Below are 23,959 nucleotides of genomic sequence, written 5' to 3'. Positions count from 1 at the left end.
CGTCTTGTGTGTGAATTGTTATTCAATAATCATAAATAGTTTCTGACATACGGCCTGACATGCGAAAACCCCCTTTTTTTACAAAAAACTCAATATCTCTAAAATAAAATTTTGAATCAAAACCAAAAAGTATACAGATCTATAGATTAATATAACTAAGAAGTGTGTAAAATTTTAAGCAATAATCATAAATCGTTTTTGAGATACGGCGCGACATGTGAAAACCCCCCTTAAAAGGAAAATAAATCAATATCTCAAAAATAAACTTTTGAATCAAAACCAAAAAGTATACAGATCTTTAGATTAATATAACTAAGAAGTGTGTAAAATTTTAAGCAATAATCATAAATCGTTTTTGAGATACGGCGCGACATGTGAAAACCCCCCTTTAAAAGGAAAATAAATCAATATCTCAAAAATAAACATTTGAATCAAAACCAAAAAGTATACAGATCTTTAGATTAATATAACTAAGAAGTGTGTAAAATTTTAAGCAATAATCATAAATCGTTTTTGAGATACGGCGCGACATGTGAAAACCCCCCTTTAAAAGGAAAATAAATCAATATCTCAAAAATAAACTTTTGAATCAAAACCAAAAAGTATACAGATCTTTAGATTAATATAACTAAGAAGTGTGTAAAATTTTAAGCAATAATCATAAATCGTTTATGAGATACGGCTCGACATGTGAAAAACCCCTCCCCCTTTTTTTTTTACAAAATACTCAATAACTCAAAAATAAAATTTTGAATCATCACCAAAAAGTCTACAGATCTTAATATTAATATAACTAAGAAGTGTGTAAAGTTTTAAGCAATAATCATAAACTGTTTTGAGATACGGCGCGACATATGAAAAAAAAAAAACACACACCTGTTTAAGTTACTAAGTCCCGTAACTCAAAAAGTTTTAATCTTATTTTCACCAAAAAGTATACAGATCGTTTGACCATCATAAGAAACAACTATGTTAAGTTTCATAAAATTTGGATAAGTCGTTCTGATGTTACGGTGCGACATGTATATGCCGGACAGACAGACGGACGGACGGACGGACGGACACCGGACGTTTGTATACCATAAAACGTCCTGTCAAAAATTGACGGGCGTATAAAAACTATTTCTATCAATGTCAACATTCATAAAATTGTGAATTTATATAGTAATCGTAGATCAGCGGAATATAACGACTGAATTATTCGGGTTACACCACCTCTATATTCTGTTATCTAGTGGTTTTTTTGCCTCGCTTCTTATTAACTTAGTTTCCCCATAATTCTCAAATCTGTAAACCCAAGTCATATACTTATAAATGGTGGTCCCATTTATAGCCTCATACATGTAAATGATAATTGAAACAACTTGAAACAAAAAACACACAAATATTAGTGTATGCATGGGCTTTTAGAGAAATATTAGTCCCCGAATCTGTTAAAATGTAGATCTTAATAAGAATAAAATAGCAGTTTATCTATGATTTTACATTTATTGTTAATAAAATGTCAATTCATTCTTTTCTGGATTTAAGGGGAGGGGGGGGGGGGGGGGGTGAAGGGAGGGGGGGGGGGGTGAAGAGAAGGATGGGCGGAGTTTTTTTTTTTTTTTTTTTTGACAAATTGTTTATTTCCTTTAAATATAAGGGACGAAAACATACTTCATTTCGTTAAAAAAAATCTTGTTTCATTGTATTAAAAATAAATAGATTAATTTGTTGCTGAATAATTTCACAAAAAAAGACAATTCGAAAAAAAAAATGAATATGTTTAACCTCGCCGCATTTTTGCGCCTGTCACAATTCAGGAGCCTCTGGCCTTTGTTAGTCTTGTATACTTTTAAGTTTAGTTTCTTTTATATATTTCGGAGTTGAGTATGACGTCCATTATCCCCATATTCATTCCCAATTTCATTTACAAGAAAATTAAATGTGAGTACTATATTTTGGTATGAAGACATGTTCCATATATTAATACAGCATCAACATTCTTAAAACTAATGTTTAGGCACTTGCTGATTTTCTTTGATTTTGCCGAAAATCGGTGACCCGTAAGACACGTGTCAAAGAACATATCTGGTAACACTATTATCTTGAAAAAATGAAAAAATAATTATTTTGCATGAGAAAATAACCCTTTAGATATGTTTGCCATAAAAATACATTGGGACTTAATATTGTTTTTTTTAATTCAACATCTATAGTTGAAAATCTTAGGTGTACATCGGTTAATTGAATAATAGAATATAGAAATTGTTTTAGTTTTTTTTTTAATAAAAAAAAATGTTCCCCCTTTCGAGATTGGTCATTACATAAGTGTGTGCTAAAGTTTGGAGACCGAGGACTAACAGACTACGAACAGCAAAAAGTGGATACAACATTTGATATGCATGAAAGAACGTTGGACACACAATACTGATTTCACTGAAAAATTTCAACTAGCACATGATACCCTATAAATTTATTTACATACTTGAACTCTTCTAAGGAATATAATTCTGAACAAAAACGAATTCAGTATATGTTAAATGGACAAACAAACAACATCACTCATTGATGGATACACTTGCGGCTTAATTCATTTTTAAAGCACAATTTGAATGATTGATTAATGGTTGTTTAACGTCCATGTTCAAGGCGAGAAGTCGTTTCAGAAATAGATTATGAATTATAAGGTATTCCAAAATGTTAAAATGTTATCATCGTTTAGCAAAAGGAAATTTTCTTAGCTATTAGAATTGGTACGTCAATATTTTTCTTACAAACTTATATCTTTTGCTTTAAAATTAACACATATAAGGTTCTGATCTTATTAAAACAATGTCACTTAAGTCTCGAGAATTATTCGTGTATTTGGGCTTTTGAACTCCGCTGCATTTGTTTGCATCTGCCCTAACCTGCTGTTTAGTGGTTGTTGTTTGATTATGTTTTTCAAAAGTCGAATATATAGTCCATTAGTTTTTCCGTTTGAATGGTTCTACACTGGTCGTTTTGGGGCACCGTATAGCTTGCTGTTCGGTGTTAGCCAAGACTATGTGTTGAAGGCAGATGAGTAAAATTGTATAGTTTTACACGTATGAATTTAGTAATGACTAGCAGAGCACTATCAGACTCAAGACAAACAGTGTTCATGTATATTTGGTATCCGGTATACGAGTACGGGGCGCATTTATAACTGTTTAAGCTAAACGAAATTTTAATTTTCCAGGCGAATTAGACCAAAAAAAAAAAGATATGTTTTAATGTGAATTTTTAAAAGTTCGGGACGGAATTGGTTCAATTAAATTTGCTTAACGTACCGTGGCAAATATTATTGCATATTCTCGACGAAATTACATTTTTGATCAGACGATACCTTCATATAGATTAATGTTTGCGTACAATATCCATTGGCATTCATCAAACATGCTCATTTTGGTCCCTTTATTGGCTATTAAATAACTACCAGTATTCTCGTTTTATTTCAAGCCAAATATTTTTTTTTTATCACAGTCACTTTTTTTTATCTCAAGAGCTGCTGCGTGTTTACAAACTAATTATACTTTTCGCTGCATTTTAAAAATCTGGCATCATTAACTATAAAAAACTTATTTACATATGTATTTGTCATTATTTAATTTTAATGTGATTATTTGTAAGAGGTACATTTTTACTTTTCTGACTAAAATCGATAACGCTCGGAACGGTTAAACGATAGATACACGCGGATGCTGTACCGCTTGAGTGATTTACCTTACAAAACGGCGGACACTTTAAAGTTTAAAAGGACTTAACATCAGTTTGATTCCGTTTAACGGGGGCGTGGCTAATTAGTTTGACGCAGTTTAACCACATCTCAAATTAACTTGAATGACCGCAAGGAAATCTATTTGACTGGTATTAAAATGATTTGATATGGATTGAAATGCATTAAAAATAATTTATAATTTTTGTCAATCTTTATTCAATTTTCATTAATCTTTTTAAAATGCCGTTAAGGCGTTTTTGTCCGTTCAAGCTAAATTCGAGTTACTAGTGAACGGTCAAACCGACAAATGATAAATATTTAAATAAACACACTTGAATACTTGATGAGCTATATGTTCAAACAGGTTCTCAAAAGGTCAACTTTTCCAGCAGATGTTTATACATTTATCAACGATGCATTAGATTAAGGAATGCTATAAATCATGACAGTCCCAAAACACTTACTACGGAGCTTAATATACTCGCGAAGCCTAACTATATAATTGTACACCAGTTTTTCAATAAACTGTAATCCAATTTATTTTCGCGGACATTTTATTTAGCGTTTATCCCTTTCGAACACACATTGCGACGATTTAGTTTAGCGATTTTGAAATTTACCTGATGGAAAGATCCAAGTTTTACATATTAGCGACATCTTATGTTTGCATTATTTGTCTACTCGCCAGAGTCTCGAAAATAAATTTTTCGCAAAAAACTAGTTCGTTTAAAGTATGTTTTTGTTTTTTGATCATGTTGGTATAATCCTATAGTTTTTATTTTATTTAAGAATTATGTTTTGCTACTTTATCAATTTTACGCGTTTTGTTAAAAAGACCATTAGAAGTTTCTGACTTAAAAAAAGATAATTTATAAAAGCTAACTCACTATCGTGAGCTTTTTTTAAACAAACATGTGTAGTGTAATGGTCTTATCTTATTCTATTTTTGGTTAGAAGGTAAGAGGGAACAGTCCCCCTTTTGTATTGGTTTCATTCATTCCCACCCCCTCATCCTCGTATCCCTTTACTTGAAAAAATAAAATCAAAAGAAAGACATACGTGGAAGAATGTGTTGTCTATGCGTCAATAATACATCATCCCGATGACACAAGAGCATATAATGACCTCTAGAACTAAGCATACAATCTCCAAAAGTAGATAGATTTCTTCACAATCTGTGAAGCTCTCAATTGTCTTCAGTTTATAAAAAAATTAGATGTGATAACCACTGTGAGTTCGTGACTAGGAACAGACAAACCAAGAGGAGGGGTTGAACTTGACTTTTGTTTTCATTTTAACCGACCCCTTGTACTAGCGATCAATGGACTTGCAAAGGTACATACAGGAAGATACAATGAATAATTATGCTTTAAATTACAACGTTGAGAATGATTTTAACAGAATAAACATTAGCATGGTCACATTTATCACTGGATGTTGTTCTATTGTTTGGTTTGATTGCTGTTACATATGCTTATTACCCATTGTATATTTCATTCATATTCAAAATTATTCCTGTAGAAATCGACGAAAAAAAATAATAACAAATTAAAATTTTGACATACATATCAGAAAAAAACATACGGTATAGAATTCAAATGTAAAAACAAAAGAAGACAAAAAAATGTCAATACAGAACTTTATTCCTGTCAGTGGAATACTAAAAAAAATCACCAGCAGCCATTTATATATGTTATATTCAATCTGTTTTTTTTTACTGTGTATAAGGATATTTCCGAGAGAGAAAAACACATTTACAAATTACAATCAAATGTTAAATTTAAAAAAAGGTTTTGATTTTCTTACCTCCCATGGACACTAACAACAGACAAACAACTAGATAAAGGAAAACTTTCATTCTTCTTTTCAGTTCTCTACAATAGATATACACATTTCTAAGATATGTTGTCACTGATATTTTGTTATTTGAAAACAAGGTAATGAGTTTTTAAAATCAAGATGACAATGCTAAACGAGTGTAATTAGTAATTGTAAGACCCTTGTATAAATACAACTAATTACTTCTTTGTCATAACTGTGGCTTCTGAAAGGGTACCGCGACTAATTTTTTATCGTCTGTCCGCGTTTACCGTACGTCCTAATTTCTTTTTTATAATATTTTTGTAGTTTGCATCAGTCTTAAAATGTCCATATTTTTCAATCTACAATTTTTTTGCATTATATACATTAATTGAATTCCTTGAAAGCAAATAACTGTAAATCTCATTTGTATATCAAATCTACGAAATCAAGCTGACTGTTTTAGTTGGTTTCTTTCCGAGCTGCTTTAACATATTTTATATTAAAACATACCGTACATTGATAAAAGTAAGTCAAGTCAAAATTAGGTTAAATAAGGCTGACGTGTATCAATGCGAGATATTTCAAATAGGAAATTCAATTCCTTAATATTTCATAAGCACTCTATATAATGTCAAATATCGATACTTTTGCAGGCGGACAAAGCTCAAAAGCATAATATTCGATAAGTACTTGTAGCACGTGCCTCATCACTAAATAAGTGAATAAATTGCAGTTTCTACTAGGGCAGCAATTACGGTCATTGCAATTCTGCTAAGCAAATTTGACTTTTAAATTCTAGTGGTCTTTGCAGATCGCTCTTTCTTTAAGGTTTGAAATGCATCTTAGAATTGATTTTAAAATAACCAAAACATCGATAATTTCTCGTTATCATGAATATTATTAAAAAATGGTATGTTAATTTATTTTACAATTAGAAATAATGCTAAATGCTAATGGCATTGTACATAATACATATAGTGCGGAATCTCGTTATGCTAAAAAAAAGCTACAACACTTACTTTGCTATCGCATGAATAAAAGTTAACACAAGTTTACAACAGCATTTCGTACCTATGTATCACTGAGACGCATGCCAGTGGAACGCACATAAGGGGATTATTATTTTAAAATTGCATATTTGCATCTGCCAGCTGAGTTTAACCGCCTATGGAAAATTTTGAAAAAGTTTGTACTAGTGACGTTTTATTTTGGTGTTTATTTTAACCTTGATGACGTTATTACAGCTTGTGTTTTTTTTTGTCTCTCTCCCGAATAACAGTATATTTTTAACGTGAAACTACAGACCACCAGAGCATTACTTATATACCGAATTAAATATATGAAACGTCACGTGAATTCATCAAATATCGACACCCTGGGTCAGTTGAAGATAATTCACCATAACCTTTTATCGATGGAGAGCCCGTTTATAATGGATAAGTTTATGTTGGATGTGGTATACTCTTGTTTGTCTTTTATTATTTTTATATTGTATTGCATATAATAAATATACAGCTGAGGGAAAGGCATTACTCGACAAACGGAAGTGTTGTCAGGATGTTTCGGATGCAGGGGTTCGAACCCCGCTGAGTGTAGAACAAAAATGTGATTAGCAAATGTACAGATCTAACATTGTTGGGCTTAATCTGAGACGAAGTATATATGCGTTATGGTGTTAGCACTGTAACACCACAGATTATCCTAATGGAGAACGTCTGTCGTAAAATTGTATAATAAGACGTATATAATAAAATAAAAATGTGATGTGACGGCATGGTAAGTAAAATTATCATCCTATATGACAGAGAGAAAAAAAATAACAGCTTGCCTGCAAGGTGTACCATCTACTTGCCACTATACATCATAAACTGTGTTACAAGCCTAGATAACGCCGACGAGGAAAGGCATTACTCGACTAAAGAAAGCCATATTTGATGACCAATACACGATTTAGAAATTTTAGTGATCAGTAAATGCAATCTTTTGTAGTGTTTACTAAATTTAATTTCAACAACAAATAAGTGCTTTGTAACATGTCCTGATACAATTTGAAACTACTTAAAAAATTAAAATGTGAATTGTTCGTGAACAATTATGAGGTCTTTCCTTTTTGTAATGTTAAAAATATGTTTAAATAGATGTCAAATGCATTGAAAAGCATTAAACACACATACAACCCTAAAAATATGGTCAAAAACATTAATTCATATTCTAGGACATGACATTGACCTTTGACCTTATGAACTTTGTCAAGGTCATTGGTCCCCGGTGTCCTTGCTAAACAAACCATGGGTCTAGGACCTTTGGTCTAATTGTTAAAGCTAATTTTGTCTTTTCAGAAACTTTTTGCGGGGGTTATTTTTAATTACAGTGGATTCAATTATTTTCGTGGATATCGATTTTGGTGGATTGTGAAAAAAAGACATTTCGTAGGATATATTATTTGGTGGATAGCTGTTTCAAAAATGAAGAATAAATGTTTCAGATTCGCAAAATTAGGGGATCGCCGTTGTAATAATAATAAAACAAAAGATAGAAACTCATTGAAAATGTTTTAAACTGTCAAAATCCTCTCGTCATCATTCTAGAGTAAAGTGTTCATCTATAACTTCGATACAAGCGTGGACAAAGGCAGCTTATTATTTCAGTTTGTTTTACAATTTATAATTTCTAGTCGGAATTTTAAAAGGTATCACAATCTCCTTGATGTTCAACTGATTGAAAGTTAGTGTCCTTAATCACGATATAATAAGAAGAAAATAGCAAATAATCAGAAGTAAGAAACACTATTTGATGTTTACAGCCCAATGTCGTTGTTGTCCCGGATAAAGAAACAAACATACTTCAACGAAAGTAAACTGAATTATGATCTGAGAATCGATTTGTTTTCTCCAAGCTCCACGTTTCAACATTTTCTAAAGAAAATTGTATTTCGAAAAAAGATAGAGTTTTTCTTAAAAAGACAATTTATCGGAATATCATTTGAAATGCAATTTTTGTCCTCCAGTCTCATTTTACGAAAAAATGTCGTTTTGCAAGAATAAGGTAAACAAAAATGCTTTAACAGCAATTTATCCAAAATTTTATTTCTAAGGCAATGAGTGTCCTACTTGAGCTACCTTATTTTTAAAAATTTTTTAAAAGTCATAGGTGTGAAATTTGATGGACCTGTCATAAACAATATTACCTACAGGCAATGACCGATTCTTTTGATTTGTAATCACTAAATTATGACACGGTAATTAACAACTTGCGTATATTTCCCATGAACAATTTTAATCAATTCAAAAAAGTAATTTCTCATTAATATTCTAAAGATTTTATTATTCACTTAATCAAAATACTTTTATATTTTATTTCAGAAACACGTTTAATGTTACCATGTTCATCGCAAGTCAGCACCATACTAGAATTACACAATATAACTGGAAATAGACATCCCACTCAATACACACGTTTCGGGATTATTCTTCGTGGAACTCTTAAATTCGTGGTTTGCTGATACCCACGAAATCCAGGGAAATTGATATACCACGAATAAAAATGAATCAACAATATATGGAGATTAACCAGGATTGTTATCTTCTCAACCAATAAAAAAAAATGTATTTTAAGTCAAACATAAACCTTAAATTACATTTTCATAACTATGTCATAGCACCGACGTTAACGGTTTTCTTAATTTACATTTTGAAGTTTGCAGTTTTGCGATTACTAAGTGACTCTTTTACATGTGATTATGTATTGTCAATTGCTGATGAAACATTCATCTGATCTAAGTATACTGACCAGTAAACCGGTCGGAGTTGACTGTTTAATTGCTGGACCTGCCGTGGACAGGACGTTTGTTAATCAAAAGAAACGTTATTAAAAAAATATGGACATAAAACGCAATACGCCAATGATCTTCATTAACTACCCAATCTAACATCATCAATTTGCGTGCCTAATGAGAAATTTGGTCGTATCATGTTGCCATGTAAAAAAGGACCCAGGATTTCGATATCTGTTACATTGAAGAAATCGTACTTATTTTGGACTCTGGCCTATCGTTTGGGTTAAGCTATTATATGCGGTTGTTCAACTTCTGACTGATTAAATTGTATTTTGAATTAAAAAAAGGTGAAATGTCATGATCAATGCTAAAATATAAATAAGAACCAAGTACATTTTAAAATTCTTGAATCTGAAATTTTCTATGGACTGAAGCACTTACGAACATTCTACAATAGGAATAACAAGATAATAAATACATGCTATAATTGAAATGAAATCATTGTTTTATTCTTTAAAAGACAAACGTAGCTTTTTTCCTGACAAAAATTATTTCTATACATTTATATATACTGCTGATCAGGTAAAGAATTTTTACTAATCGTTTTTAATTACCATACTTTGTTTTATGTCATCGCCATTATGTGTATATATTGTGTCTGAACGACACCATTAAGAAGCCAAGTCAACACTTTTAAGAAAAGGAACTCATAAATAAAAAATAATACTATAAAATCAATATGAATTTAAAATTACAGTAAAAAAAAAAAACTCACATTCTGAAATACAACACAAAAGAAACTTTTAAGAGAACATTGAAATGTACATGTATCTTCGATAATTGAAAATCAACAAGCGAAACGTATTCAATATGAACAGATTCACTATAATAGCTTATAATGAACTATCTTCAACGGAACCAGGTTATCGACATCTTTTGCGTTCATATGACGCTCCTTGTTTTTAACTCGGTACATCTGAACAAGTAATGTTCATCTGGTCTGTGGTTACACGTGCTAAATATACTGAAATTAAAAAAGAAAAAAATCAGCAGCTGAAATGACGTCATAAAATTTTAAATAAACCTCCCTAAAAATGAGTAACTAATACATAAAGTTATCCAGTAGGGTTTTACGTCAGCTATCAGCTGGTGGAAACACATTTGGAATTTTTAATATCGAGATAAAATGATACAATGTTTGCCGGCTGTATACTTACATTATCTTTTAAAATTAAAAGACAAAGAATGCTTGTATCGCCTCTATGTCCATACTTTTTCCCCTCTTAAGTGTATACCTTTATCTTGCGTCTCGGTGATAAATATTTACAAAATATTTGCAGTTGCAAATCGTTTTTACCTTTGACAATCTCATTATTTATGTAGTTTTTAATTGTATCTGGACATGTTACATAACACATATGATTGTTAAGATTGGATTTTGTAATCAAACCAGGATATACATAATGAGACGTGCATGTTCTACTCATTAAAATTTATGACTCGTGTATTGGGACATTACCCATTAAATGACCTTTAGCCGCAAAGCAAGATACATAATGTATTCTTCAAATTGTGGTTTGCAATATATAATTTCATTGCGTCATAGTCGTGTATACAAATTGAAAAACAGCTGAGTTTTCATTTTGTCATGAAAGTATATTTTAAATCATATTGATTGTAAAATTAATGGCATATTTTGTAAATTTAAAGTCATGTAAGTAATAACAAAATAAATGTCGGTGCATATCATTAAGCAAAACGAAATTCCATGCTTCATACTTAATGTGTTATTCCTCCTTGAATAGATCCTTATCAACCGTTGAAAACTAATGCATTACTTTTCTATATTGTCATTTCTTGTTGTCACCGTTTATGAAAAGGTCAATACATCTTGTTCCTCTGAAATGCCTATTTATCAATTTTAGTGTTGTAAGTGTCGTCGATGTCAATACAAAACAAAAAATTCAATAAGGTGATTATAGGTAATTCGTAAATGAGACAGTTACAAACGCAGAAATAAAAACAAGATAAACATGTCACGCCCGGTATTTGTTTTGTTTGATGTTTTCTGCGTTGTACCGATTTAACGAGTTAAGCTATTTTTAACTGATTTTTATAGTTTGTATGTTGTGCAGTTACACTACTGTCCCAGGTTATGGGAGGGTTGAGCGCTCACAAACATGATTCACCCTGCCACATTCCTCATGTGTCTGTCCCAAGTCAGGAGCCTGTAGTTCAGTGTTTGTCGTTGATTCTTGTCCGTCATATTTGTTTTTCTTAAATGGTTTAGTTATAAAATTAGGCCGTTAGTTTTCTCAATTGAATTATTTCATATTTTTCATGTCTGGGCCATTTATAGCCGACTACATGGTATAGGTTTTTCTCATTGCCGAAGTCAATTCAATATCGACATTTTCTTGGTGTATAACGAAAATTACCATGCAATTTGGCATGTAACGACCATTTTGATTGGATGACGTCCGCCATCAATTCTTTGGTTTACGGTCGGAGTCATTAGCAACAATGCACTATCGCACCTGACGTTTACGGGATATTTGAAATGTTTAATTTCAATCATTTAAAGATAATTGCAATAAAATAGGAATAACAGTAAAACTGTATTTGTGACTGTAAAATCCCCAATTGACGGCGACAACTCTTCAAATACAGTACTGTTATTCCTTTAATATAGAACCAAATCACGGTATTTAATATTAACAATACTTTACTTCCAGTCAACATGGCAAATTGAGAAATGCTTGAAGACAATAGCCTTATTCATGAGTCAATTGAGTCGTATGCTTCAATTTTCGAGTAATCGAGTTTATGTCAGAAAGAGTATGTTAATGGTTCAATTTTTCGGTTTAAATACAGTTAATTGTATGTGAAGTTAAAGATGTATCCATCGGTTACTTTGATTATTAAAATGTTTATGAATTAGAAATTATGAAGAAACTTCCAAATACGGCAAAATTGACATACATTTGTAAAACAGATCGGCTATTGTTGTCAGGTCACTTTTCAACATATAGCTATTTATGTATTTTGGTAATCATACTTTCAGAAAGTTAGATTTCAGCGTTCCTGAAGAAGTTAAGTCAAATTACATATGTACATGTAGGCGTCTTTACAACTGAATAATATACGCCTCCATCAGTATGTAATCTCTTAAACTTTTATAGTTATTCGAATTAAAGAGTAGACATTGTTTATCATTACTTGTACATTACGCGTTAATCTACCAAACTCTGCAATATTGATGCATACCTCAAGTAATATGTACAGATATACACTGAAGTCACCAATTAACAAAATATGTGATTAAAGATCTTTCATCGAATGAATTTATTCTAGATAGTGTTCTGTATCAGGCTTGTAAAAAGAGGCAGGTGTCATAATAGACCATGCCATCCTGGCATTCCGTGCTGTAGTTGAGTTGCTGCGTTAAAGCATGCTGCAGACTCATAAGGGGCTTGTGAGTTCAGTTATCCATGTTTTTACCAATCATAGCAGTCCAACTGTACCGAAGAATTATCATCTATTAAAAATAGGACTTGAAAAAATGATTATTCGATAAAATGAGATTGAACCATATTTTCTTTTGAAGCACTGTTTGCTTTTGTTTATATGCGTTACTTTGATAATCACGTACAGGAATGGGTAAACATATTTTAAAGTTGAAGGTAGTAAACTGATTACACAAGTACACAATTGATACTAGAACGATAAGACTCTTCAGTTTATGTTTTTTTTTTGGTTGTTTTTGGAAGTCCCAACACGTCGTAATTCAATTTGAATAAACTCATCATAGATAAAAGGATCGAAATTTTGTACGCCAGAAGCTCGTTTTGTCTACAAAAGAATCATCAGTGACGTACGAATAAAAAGTTAAAAAAAAACAAATGAAATACGAAGTTGAAGAGCATTGAGGCCCTATAATTCCTAAACATTTTGCAAAATACAACTAGGGTATTCTATTCTTAGGGTAGGAAATCCTTAGTATTTCGAAAAATTCAACAATTAATTTATTATTATTATTATAATAATAATTCATTGAAGACACTGCAACAAGAAATTAAACAGAGGGAATTAAAAAAAAAAAACATACACTGCTTCATAATATATATAACTTATATATATATATATCAAAATTATCAAAGAGATCACAGTAAACTATCGTTGTAAGTGAAGTAACTCTAGAAGACAGAACTTGGATATCGAAAGGTAAATAGCAGGATTATGCTGCTAATGTCAACACCGGCACAAAGATACACGTCAATGAGACAGCAACAAAGACAACCAAAACAGCAAGCGTAAATCATCATACGGCTTTAAATATTGCAAAGCATCATATGATAGCCTTTTGTCAGTTTCTTTGAACTTCCCTTTTTTAATTTACCTTTAAGTTCGGTATTTTGTAAATTCTTTTTTACACACATGTTAGTTTTCCTATGATTAGTGGACATATCCTCTCTAAGTCTGTTTATCATTTCTCATGAATTAACAACATGTTTTATGTTGAATTAAATACAAAAAAATGTTAATTATATATGCCAGGCTTATAATCATAAGTGGCGCAAGAATAAAAAAAGTACAGAGGTAAAATAAAAATTGAAGATAAATAACATTGAAAACAACAATAAAAACTTTGTGAAAATCTTCTCAATATATATAATTGCAGATACAAGTTTTGTGTTAGTATACGAATTATCTGTGTAAAGAACTATATAATTCTATCAACAAATACACTGAAAGATTGAATACAACTTTGTTCATCGACAACATATTTGTTTATTATTTTGCAATAATTATACAACAAAACAAAAACAGCCTTCAATAAACTCATTAACCCCTATTTCTTTAAGATTCTTCTTGTACATCTTAATATATTAAAAACACTATAAGGTTGTTTGGATCTTTTAATGGATATTGGCAAAGCAGGACGACTTCAAACATGAACTTATGATAGACGCGACAATCCTTTTCAATATCAATTGAAATTCCCCAGGTGTACATGTGTAGCATAGCCTTAATTTGGGATCAGGTGAATATAAATAAGTGAATAATTGTAAGAACTATATAACGAAAAATAACGTAAATACATTGTCAATATTCGGAATTAAATGCGACTGTCAAACAAGTGAGAGGTTTAGCTGGCAATAACACCAGGTTTAATCTACCATTTTCTACATAAGGAAATGGCTGTACCAAGTCAGGAATATGTCAGTTGTTTTCCATTCGTTTCAAGTGTTTTAACTTTTGATTTTGTCATTTGATAAGGGACTTTCCATTTTGAATGTTCCATGGAGTTCGATATTTTTGTTATTTGACTTTTTCTCAGATGAGATATGATTTTTGTTTGAAACAATATTGGTACATACTGTCCATCCTCTGTTAGGGAGCTATTAGCGCAAGCAACCATGTTTAAGCAAGTCGCAATCTGTATGTGCATGTCCCAAGTTCAGCGTCTGCAATTCAATGGTTGTTGTTGATGCTGTATTTCATATTCGTTTTTCGTTTATTGTATTGTACATAAATCAGGATGTTAGTGTTCTCATTTAAATTGTTTTAAACTTTCCATTTCAGGGTCTTATATTGTTACTATACGGGTTAAACGCAGTGTTAAAGATCTTACAGTGACCTTTAGTTGTTAACCTCTATGTCGTTTAGTCTCTGGTGCAGAGTTGCCTCACTTGCAATCATACCACATATTCCTATTTTTATAATTATTCGAACTAAACTTAATTAATGTATATACAGCTTATAGTGACACAGCTCAGAAATATGAGAAACTTAAAGAATAGCCAGCTATAAAATCTTGTCATTTCTATACTTCGGAATTTCAAATCTCATGAGAGCATTACAAAAGAAAATAGATGCAAATCCACTTAAATTAGCATTGACAGGATAGATATTATGCAAGACATAAGTGAATGAATTTTTCCGATACATCCAGCTCAATTATATATATCAAGTAAATGTTAGTTTAATCCCCTGCATCACCAGTGCAGTTTTTTAGACAGCCTAAAGTGCATCAATTCTAACAAAAGACAAGGAAAATAAACTGAAATCATACATGTTTGTTACTGAAAATCACAATACAAAACAATTACTATGCAGAATCAAAGAAACAAAGAGAAATATGTTTTCATTGCTCTCGAGAGAATAAAAAGAACTGACGATTTGATTGTTTGGAATATTACCACATGCATTTGAAAGTGGATGTCACATAATATAAAGCAAATATGTGCTCTGTCTGAAAACTTAAATTTTAAAATCTAATCGACTTCAAATTCAAAGAACAGTCCCTATATTCTGCCTGAAGGAGACGTTCAGATGATTGTGCAGTTGACAAACATTATTACCCACAAGGCTTAAAAATAACCTTCTGTTACTTCCAATATTCTTCTAGGTATATCATCGGTTAAAAGCAAACACGTGGGAACAGTGTACATCTTATATTAGGTCATTGAGTGCGTTTTATTATAAATACATGGTAAGTGGGCGTGGTTTATTTTAAAAAACACGGTTAGTAGTAGGGTAACGTGTGTTACAGAAAGGTGTTTTTCTCAAATTAACATACATTGTTAATATACGGAATTATAATTTTTCACGCTTTTAGACAAAATGTCATAGTGACGCTAACGTTCTCACTGTAAGCAATTGAAAGTTCTGTACTATCAAGATAGTTGGTAAAATAGATCGTTACACAGTGTGCTAGTGACCTAATACGATATATATTATGTCAGTAAATACAATATGGGGCTCAAGCTTCACTTTTCGTCCCGTATGTCATTTTCAGACTCCATTACTATTGTATAAGGCCACTAGCACAATGTTACACTATTATTATCAGACACCTTGAGAAATTAAAAAAGAAGGAAAATGTCAACAAAAGTGCAGTGCCTTACAAATTACTCCTAGCTAAGATGCATGAATGAGACTACATTAGCAAACCAAATATGGTCAAATCAAAGAAAGTTCCCAATAATCATCAGTATTACATGTATTGTGTTATTCGTAACATTTATTCGTGACTTACCGAATTAGACTATTTACCGGATTTGTAATAACATAAGCAACACGACGGGTGCCACATGTGGAGCAGGATCTGCTTACCTTACCCTTCCGGAGCACCTGAGATTACCCCCAGTATTTGATGGGGTTCGTGTTGCTTAGTCTATAGTTTTCTATGTTGTGTCATCTGTACTATTATTTGTCTGTTTGTCTTTTTATTTTTGGCCATGGCGTTGTCAGTTTGTTTTCGATCTATGAGTTTGAATGTCCCTCTGGTATCTTTCGTCCCTCTTTTAAACAACAGAAAAGTCTCGACAATAATAAAGGAAATCAAACGGGGTGGAAACCTCATACAAATATAAGAACTTATCATAAACAAATGTACAGAAAATATGAAAAAAAATGTTTCAATATAAGGAAAACTTTTAACACTAGTGCAGACTGAAGATTCTGCCAAGGTTCTCAACCGTGGAAGTGTCAGGTTTCGTAAAGATAGCAGACATCATAGACAGAGAATAACCGGTCCGTCAATATAATGATTCTTTTGGCTGATGTTGTAATTTATAACTGTTTTTGCCAAAAAACATACCATATATAAAAAACTCATCAGACACACTTATATTCTAAAATTTTTGAATTTAAAAATTAAATCATGCACTTATTTTAAATTATACCGCGCAGGCAGGGCCTCATATTTTGCAGCAAATCTGGTTGATCTTGTACTGTAATAGCATTTCAAATTTTAAATACTGCTGCATGAATACATTAAAGTAGATTTAATTAAAATATTCAACCTGAATGGATTCCAATAAAGGGCAGATAATCTTTTTATACTTACTATTAAAATGCGAGGATACTTAAATACAGTAGATCAAATATGAATGGTCTATCATGTGATAAGAATTGGCGGTTTTCCTTCCGAAGGTCTGTGGTTCCCGCCGGAACTCAATTTAATATACATATACCGTTTGTCGTCGATTTTAAACATACAAATTAATCGTGTTTCAGGATGTATGTACTAAACTACATATCAGTATGTAATGTTTAAATGGAAACAAACACATAATGATTAAGGACAAACAGATAACTAAAGTTGAAATGTACCCACATTGTTGTCAATATAATAGAATGCTATATGACTGTCATACAAGTGAAAGGTTTAGCTAGCTATAAAACCAGGTTTAATACACATTTTCTACATAAGGAAATGTCTTAACCAAGTCAGGAATATGACAGTTGCTTTCCATTCGTTTAATGTTGTTGAGCTTTTGATTTTGCCACTTTTTAATGGACTTTCCGTTTTGAATTTTCTTTGGATTTCGGTATTTTTGTAATTTGACTTTTTACAAGTTATTTCCAATAAGATTCAATAGATTTTTTGAAATATTTTTTTGTTTGATTTGTCACCTGAAAACAAGGAAAACACGATTTTGTTCTAATGTCTAATCGGAAAACAACATTTGTGTAAAACAAAATTTAGTTCCTGCAGCAAGATAAAGAAGCAGGGCCGTGCATGCTGCTTGTATGTATAATTTATGGATGATAAATGCAACTGTTTACACATTATCAGAAGAAAACTAAAAGATTGACATTTAACACTTTAGATTTCAAAGTTAAAATTCACTGATTATCGTAACAATCGATGGCGCTTACAAAAACGCAATGAACTATAACAAAAGCAATAAACCTGATAAACGACAAAAAGTAGTTTTCAGCTTTTCAATTCTTTTCGTAGTGTATGTAATATGTCGAGTTGACCAATAATAAATACCTTAGATCTACACGGTCATAAAAATACGAAGAAAATGCATATTATAACAACACATGCCGTAGGCTTATAATAATCTTTATTTGACGTTTTGTTTTTAATAAAACTTTAATCGGGTATTTATAAACACTGACAACAGCTGTAAAAAATCCTATATTCTTTTAAATATGTAAATGTAGGATTATTAACGGTAGAAATTGCACCATAAAAATGTATTTATAATATTATGTGAATTGGTTAATGATTTGCAAATTTCTTATTTCTGAAAGTAAAACTATTTTATTGTATTTATAACTAAGAACAATATATCCTAGTAATTATGGTTGACCTGAAATAGAAATATTTCAATGTAACGTATTTTTACTCTTTTTTAAAGATTTCCTTTGCCTTATAATATAGCATTACAGTGATAATAATAAGGGTGTGGTCGATTGATCGGCGGAAACCCCATAGTTATCGGCAACTGCGTCCGTTCGTCAGTTCGTCCCACGTTCCCGCTTTGTAACTTTCAAAACCCTAAGAATTTGATGATTACACTTGCCACGATTATGAAGGTGTGTCACAATCAAAGACAAAAACCCTGTCATGAAGGTTAAAGTAACAAATTGTTCCATTGCATAAGCATTGTTTCTGCTTTTTTAGCTTTTAAAAATCGTAGGGTTGGTTTATGAAACATTACATGATTATTCACCCCTACTACCGGTTTGTAATGTACAAGGACTAAAGCCATACAAGGGAAGTCATGGTTAAAATAAGTTTCCACTGTTCAATTTCAAACCTATTGGAGTTTGGAGATGTCATGATAATTAACTACTATAAAGTATGTCGCGTACATGCAAGCAAAATGTACATCGACAATCATGGTCAAAAACTTAGATCAACAAAGTCACCCCTATGCATATGTACACACATCGTTCCTCTCTTTCACTTCCAACCTAATGAGAATGGCGTAATAAAACTTGGAACAATAATTCATCACTGCTTAAGGTAAACATTATTTCGGTGCATGGAAGAAAATCGTTTATCCCAAGTCTGTGGCAAAAGCTAAGTTAGACTTAGTCATCCCTATGCATATGTATAAATATTGCGTCCGCTCTTTAACTTTAATAACCCTTTGGAATATAAAGATGAATTAGTGGCGCATCAGAAAAGTCCTGCTTCCAATGCGTATGTTAATATCAAATAACACTAATTACTTCTAATCATAGATTTCTAGGATGTCTCCCAACTCCCAATTGCTCTAGTTTCTCTGTATTTTGATTGGATTTTGTCAAAGCCTCCATATGTTTTTATAAGAATTAGATTTTAAAAGTAGTTAGAATAAAAACCAGCCTTATGATTATTTAACTGTGTGTAACTTGTTTGCACAAGTCAATTAAAAGCACAGTTGGATTTCAGTTTTGAATAGAAACGTGAATACAGCTACTATATATGATGAATACATATCTAGTATACACTTTGTAATTGAATAAAAATATTGGCGAGCATGAAATATTTTTTAGCGCAAATGAAATGCCAATTGGCGTAAAAGTAAAGTATCGATTTTATTCCTTTTCATTACAGGAGACAGAAAGGAAATTATAATGCAATCAATTACAGAAACTTTTAACTTATTAAAAAGTAATAACTCATGTTTACCAGTTAAAAGAATGGCAGATAGTTATTTGTAGATTTGAATGATGAGTTTTTTTTTTCAATTTCCTACCAACAAGGCAGATGCCATATTCCTCGTACTTGTGGTGTCACTACTATGCTTCCGAGTCATAATTTTGTTACAGACATTACTTTTCATCAATCTAAACATAGACAATCATATATCATGCAATACACAATTTTTATACATTTTTGGCTTCCCAATATTCGGCTTTGAGCGTTCCAGATGGAGGTAAATCCAAAAATGTAATACGCTTTGGACACATGACATTTATAAAGTATTGTTTTTAATTTTTAAGCACTGGGTCGATACTGCTGCAGGTGGATAATAAATCATCGAGAACATCAGTAGGTCAGTAATCAGCACTCTTTATATCAAAAGTTTCTTACATTCTCTGTTTTTTTATTTTAGAAATTAAGGTTTCAACTTCACCAGATAAAATTGACGTAGGATGAATTGGGCTTTTTTTTTCAAAAGCTCTTCAACTGTATCGGCTCTTAAATATCATTGGCTTAAATGCAATGTATAAAGTGTTGTTTTCATTTTATGTTTGTTATAAGAATCTTATTCTTACTTTGATACTTTGGAAATATTGATTCGAGAATGCAAGCTTTGGTGTAAAAAACAGTTTGTGCTCTAAAACATGAACAATACTGAGTACTTCTATAAGAATTGAAATAGTTTTATACTGTGCTTACAACTTTCCAATGCAATATGTTTATAAAAGAAGGATGGAGCACACAATTTTATACAAAACATAATGATTGTTTGTTTTTGATGCACATTGGGTTACTTTTTTCTTGAAGTGAATTATTGTAAACTGATTTGTCGACACTCTTGATGACAATGATGCCGTACTGGTCCCCCCCTACGAGAAATAACAACTTCGTGATCTCTGCAACTACTAAGACAAATAGAACCAAACTCATTTTAAACAGATTGTTTCCTTTTATGCTGCAATGGAAGGAATAAATGTAAGCTAGTGTATAATAGTGATGTTTTGGTTTCATTATGCCATCTTTTTGAATTCACATATTCATATAGACCTGATTGTTAATTTTACCTTATTTTCTTTCTTTCTTCTTTTGTTAGTTGTTTGTTTGTTCTTGCGTACTGTACTCTCTCAGGAAAAGTTGGCCTTAGATGGATTTGGCTATTTTTTTAGGTCCTTTTTGGTTTATAGGTCTTCAACAATTTCAGACCTCAAACATCCTTGGCTTTCAAATATTCGGCTTTGAGCGTTCCTGATGAAGGTAAATCCATAAAGGAGCTTTGGACGCATAAAAGTTTTAACGTGTTGTTTTCATTTTTTACTTTTATGTTTTTAGCATTATTTTTGGTTGTTCTGTTTTTGTTTCTTGTTAGTCTGGTGTGTTGTTCTTTTGTTTTGTTTTGTTTTTTATTAGGGTTTGGGGAAAAAAGGTTCTACAAGGTTCTCATTTATTTCACAATAAATTTTATTTATTTAATAAACGATTATTAAAAGTCTTTATTTAAGTAAAGTTTATTTAAACAATAAACTTTCTTTGTAGTTATCCAGTTAGATGGTTCTGATCTGATATGTAAAGTTTATTACTTCATGGCTTTGTTATTCAATTTCTTGTTGTGGCGTGATCGGCAGTTTGAAAAAAAATATATAGATGGACCCGGTGCTTGGGGCTGTCTTAAACTTGCAGTGAGGTGAGAGTTTGTGTGCTCTGTGTTGAAGGCCTCACTGTGACTTTGAGATAAAGAATAGTTATAAAAGCTGTGTTCCGTCGCTTTTTGTGTTTTTGCTTTAAATGTACTGATTGTGTCTCATAGATAGATACCCCTTATCATTTCTGATTTATGATACTAGGGACTGGTCAGTTGTAAACTGAAAAGGATGAGAGGAAAATAAGAAAAGCCTCGAAAATTTTGGGCATGGAAAGGGGTGTCCAATTTCTAAATACTTCAGATATGAAGAATTGGGGGGGGGGGGGGGGGGGGGGCATCGAAAAATATTGACGATCTATACCCACTTTTTCCCCATACAATAAACAATTTGGCACATCATTTTTGTTTTTCGCCTCGCTCCGATCGACTCATTGTTAAGATTCAAATAGTTAGTTTCAACATGTTCCTCCAGAACCGGCCAAACCGTTTAGGAATGAAGAGCCACAAAACAAGAATTTTCTGGTTTCCGAACAATAACTTGAGTAGGTCTATGGATCTCTATGCAATTGTATCACAAAGTTCCATACATAGAAAAAAAAAAGAAGATTTAGATTAAGTTTAAGGGTCCAAAATTAAACTTTGTGTGATTTAATCAAAATTTGAATTATGGGGATTATTTGATATGATAAATCTAACCGTTTATTTAGATTTTTTTAATTTTGGCTCCGTTTTCAAATTCGTCGACACTAAGGACCAAAGAGTCCAAAATTAATTTTTGTTTAATTTTAATAAAAATTGAATTCTTGGGTTTTTTTTTAATATGCTGAATCTAAACTTTTTTTTAAATTTTTATTTTGGGCCAATTTTCAAGTTGAACAAATTGGAGATCAAAATTAGACATTGTTTGATTTCAAAGATTTGCTTAGTTTCGGATATCGGATCAAAATAGGCAAGTTCTTAGACCATATTCATTCTATGTTAAAAACCTATAATGTGTCAAATACTTATTCACGAATCCAAGTTCTGGGCATCTGAGCTGTATCATCTGAGCTGTATTAATCTTGAATGTTGTACCCCAGCTTTTCAGGGTTTAACTTCTGTGGTCGTATCAAAGTTGCGCCCTACAGAGCATATTATTTTTATATAGTATATAATATCCAAATGAAGTTCCCTGAAGTCACAAACAACTTCCCCTACTCTAAGCACTAGATCCATTCCTAATGCAATATTCTATTGAACGATAATATTAAAATAAATAGAAAATGCATGCATTTATTTTTGATATAAAGAATTAAAGTATTGAGAGGTGTTAGGGAGCTACCATTTGTTTTTTATTGGGGGCTAGGATGAAAAATTTTGTCCTGCAGTTTTTTTTGTTGTAATCTCTGTCCTGCCTTTTTATTTTTCACTCTATTCGGGCCTGCCTTTCATTTAAAGTTTATCCTTGCTTTTTTTCCTTAAAATCAAATGGTAGCTCCCTTAGGAGTAGTGAAATTTTTATGTCTTTGGAAGGGAGGGATCTTGAATTTATGTTCCTTCTTTAAGGTGGGGAATTTTCCAGATTCCTCCCATCCCCCCCAATGAAAGAATATGACCAGTCACCTAGTCAAAAGTATAAAAATTAGTATCACTATTTCAACCTATTTTGATATGAAACACATGACTTTGGAATTCGGATTTACACGATAAGAATGTGGACAAATATTTATTTTGTTATACACGTGTTTGTATTGCTTGTCATTTTGTCATTCTTAAGACATATTAGAATAAGGATGTAACATCGATTTGAGTTATTTTGAATAAATTGTTGTATTGTGAACACTAGTTTCCCAATGTTATAAGAAGCTAAGGAACATCTTTATTCAACTATGCATAACTACGTCAACTTCATTCAATATCGTGTAACGTCCTTTAGAATTATTTCCACATGAGAAGACTTTTTACGAAAGTGTACAAGGAAATTTCCAAATTGCAAAATGTCCGGATGACGAAGATGAGCAATACAAAATAACTCTCCATTCCTAAAACAAAATAGAGAGTTTGAACAAAAGAGTTATGTCACAGATGTATTTTAGTGCTAATGAAAAGTTCTGGCGCAAATGAAATGCCAATTGGCGTAAAAGTAAAGTATCGATTTTATTCCTTTTCATTACAGGAGACAGAAAGGAAATTATAATGCAATCGATTACAGAAACTTTTAACTTATTAAAAAGTAATAACTCATGTTTACCAGTTAAAAGAATGGCAGTTCTTAGACCATATTCATTCTATGTTAAAAACCTATAATGTGTCAAATACTTATTCACGAATCCAAGTTCTAGGCATCTGAGCTGTATCATCTGAGCTGTATTAATCTTGAATGTTGTACCCCAGCTTTTCAGGGTTTAACTTCTGTGGTCGTATCAAAGTTGCGCCCTACAGAGCATATTATTTTTATATAGTATATAATATCCAAATGAAGTTCCCTGAAGTCACAAACAACTTCCCCTACTCTAAGCACTAGATCCATTACTAATGCAATATTCTATTGAACGATAATATTAAAATAAATAGAAAATGCATGCATTTATTTTTGATATAAAG

At 31.6% G+C, this 23,959-nt stretch overlaps 1 long non-coding RNA gene across 1 annotated transcript in view; it reads left to right on the top strand.

Annotated features, from left to right (window-relative positions):
• Positions 1 to 12,682, top strand: part of LOC127706161 (uncharacterized) — a 139,994-nt gene extending 127,312 nt beyond the window's left edge. The window contains exon 4 of the long non-coding RNA XR_007984268.1: positions 12,671 to 12,682. This is a non-coding gene — a long non-coding RNA (uncharacterized LOC127706161). The remainder of the gene's footprint in view (positions 1 to 12,670) is intronic.
• Positions 12,683 to 23,959: the final 11,277 nt, after the last annotated feature.

Source organism: Mytilus californianus, unplaced genomic scaffold (genome assembly GCF_021869535.1).
Source record: "Mytilus californianus isolate M0D057914Y unplaced genomic scaffold, xbMytCali1.0.p SCAF_6, whole genome shotgun sequence".
Taxonomy (NCBI): Eukaryota; Metazoa; Mollusca; class Bivalvia; order Mytilida; family Mytilidae; genus Mytilus; species Mytilus californianus.
Note: the sequence above shows the minus strand (reverse complement) of the source record. Positions and strands in the feature narration are given on the sequence as shown.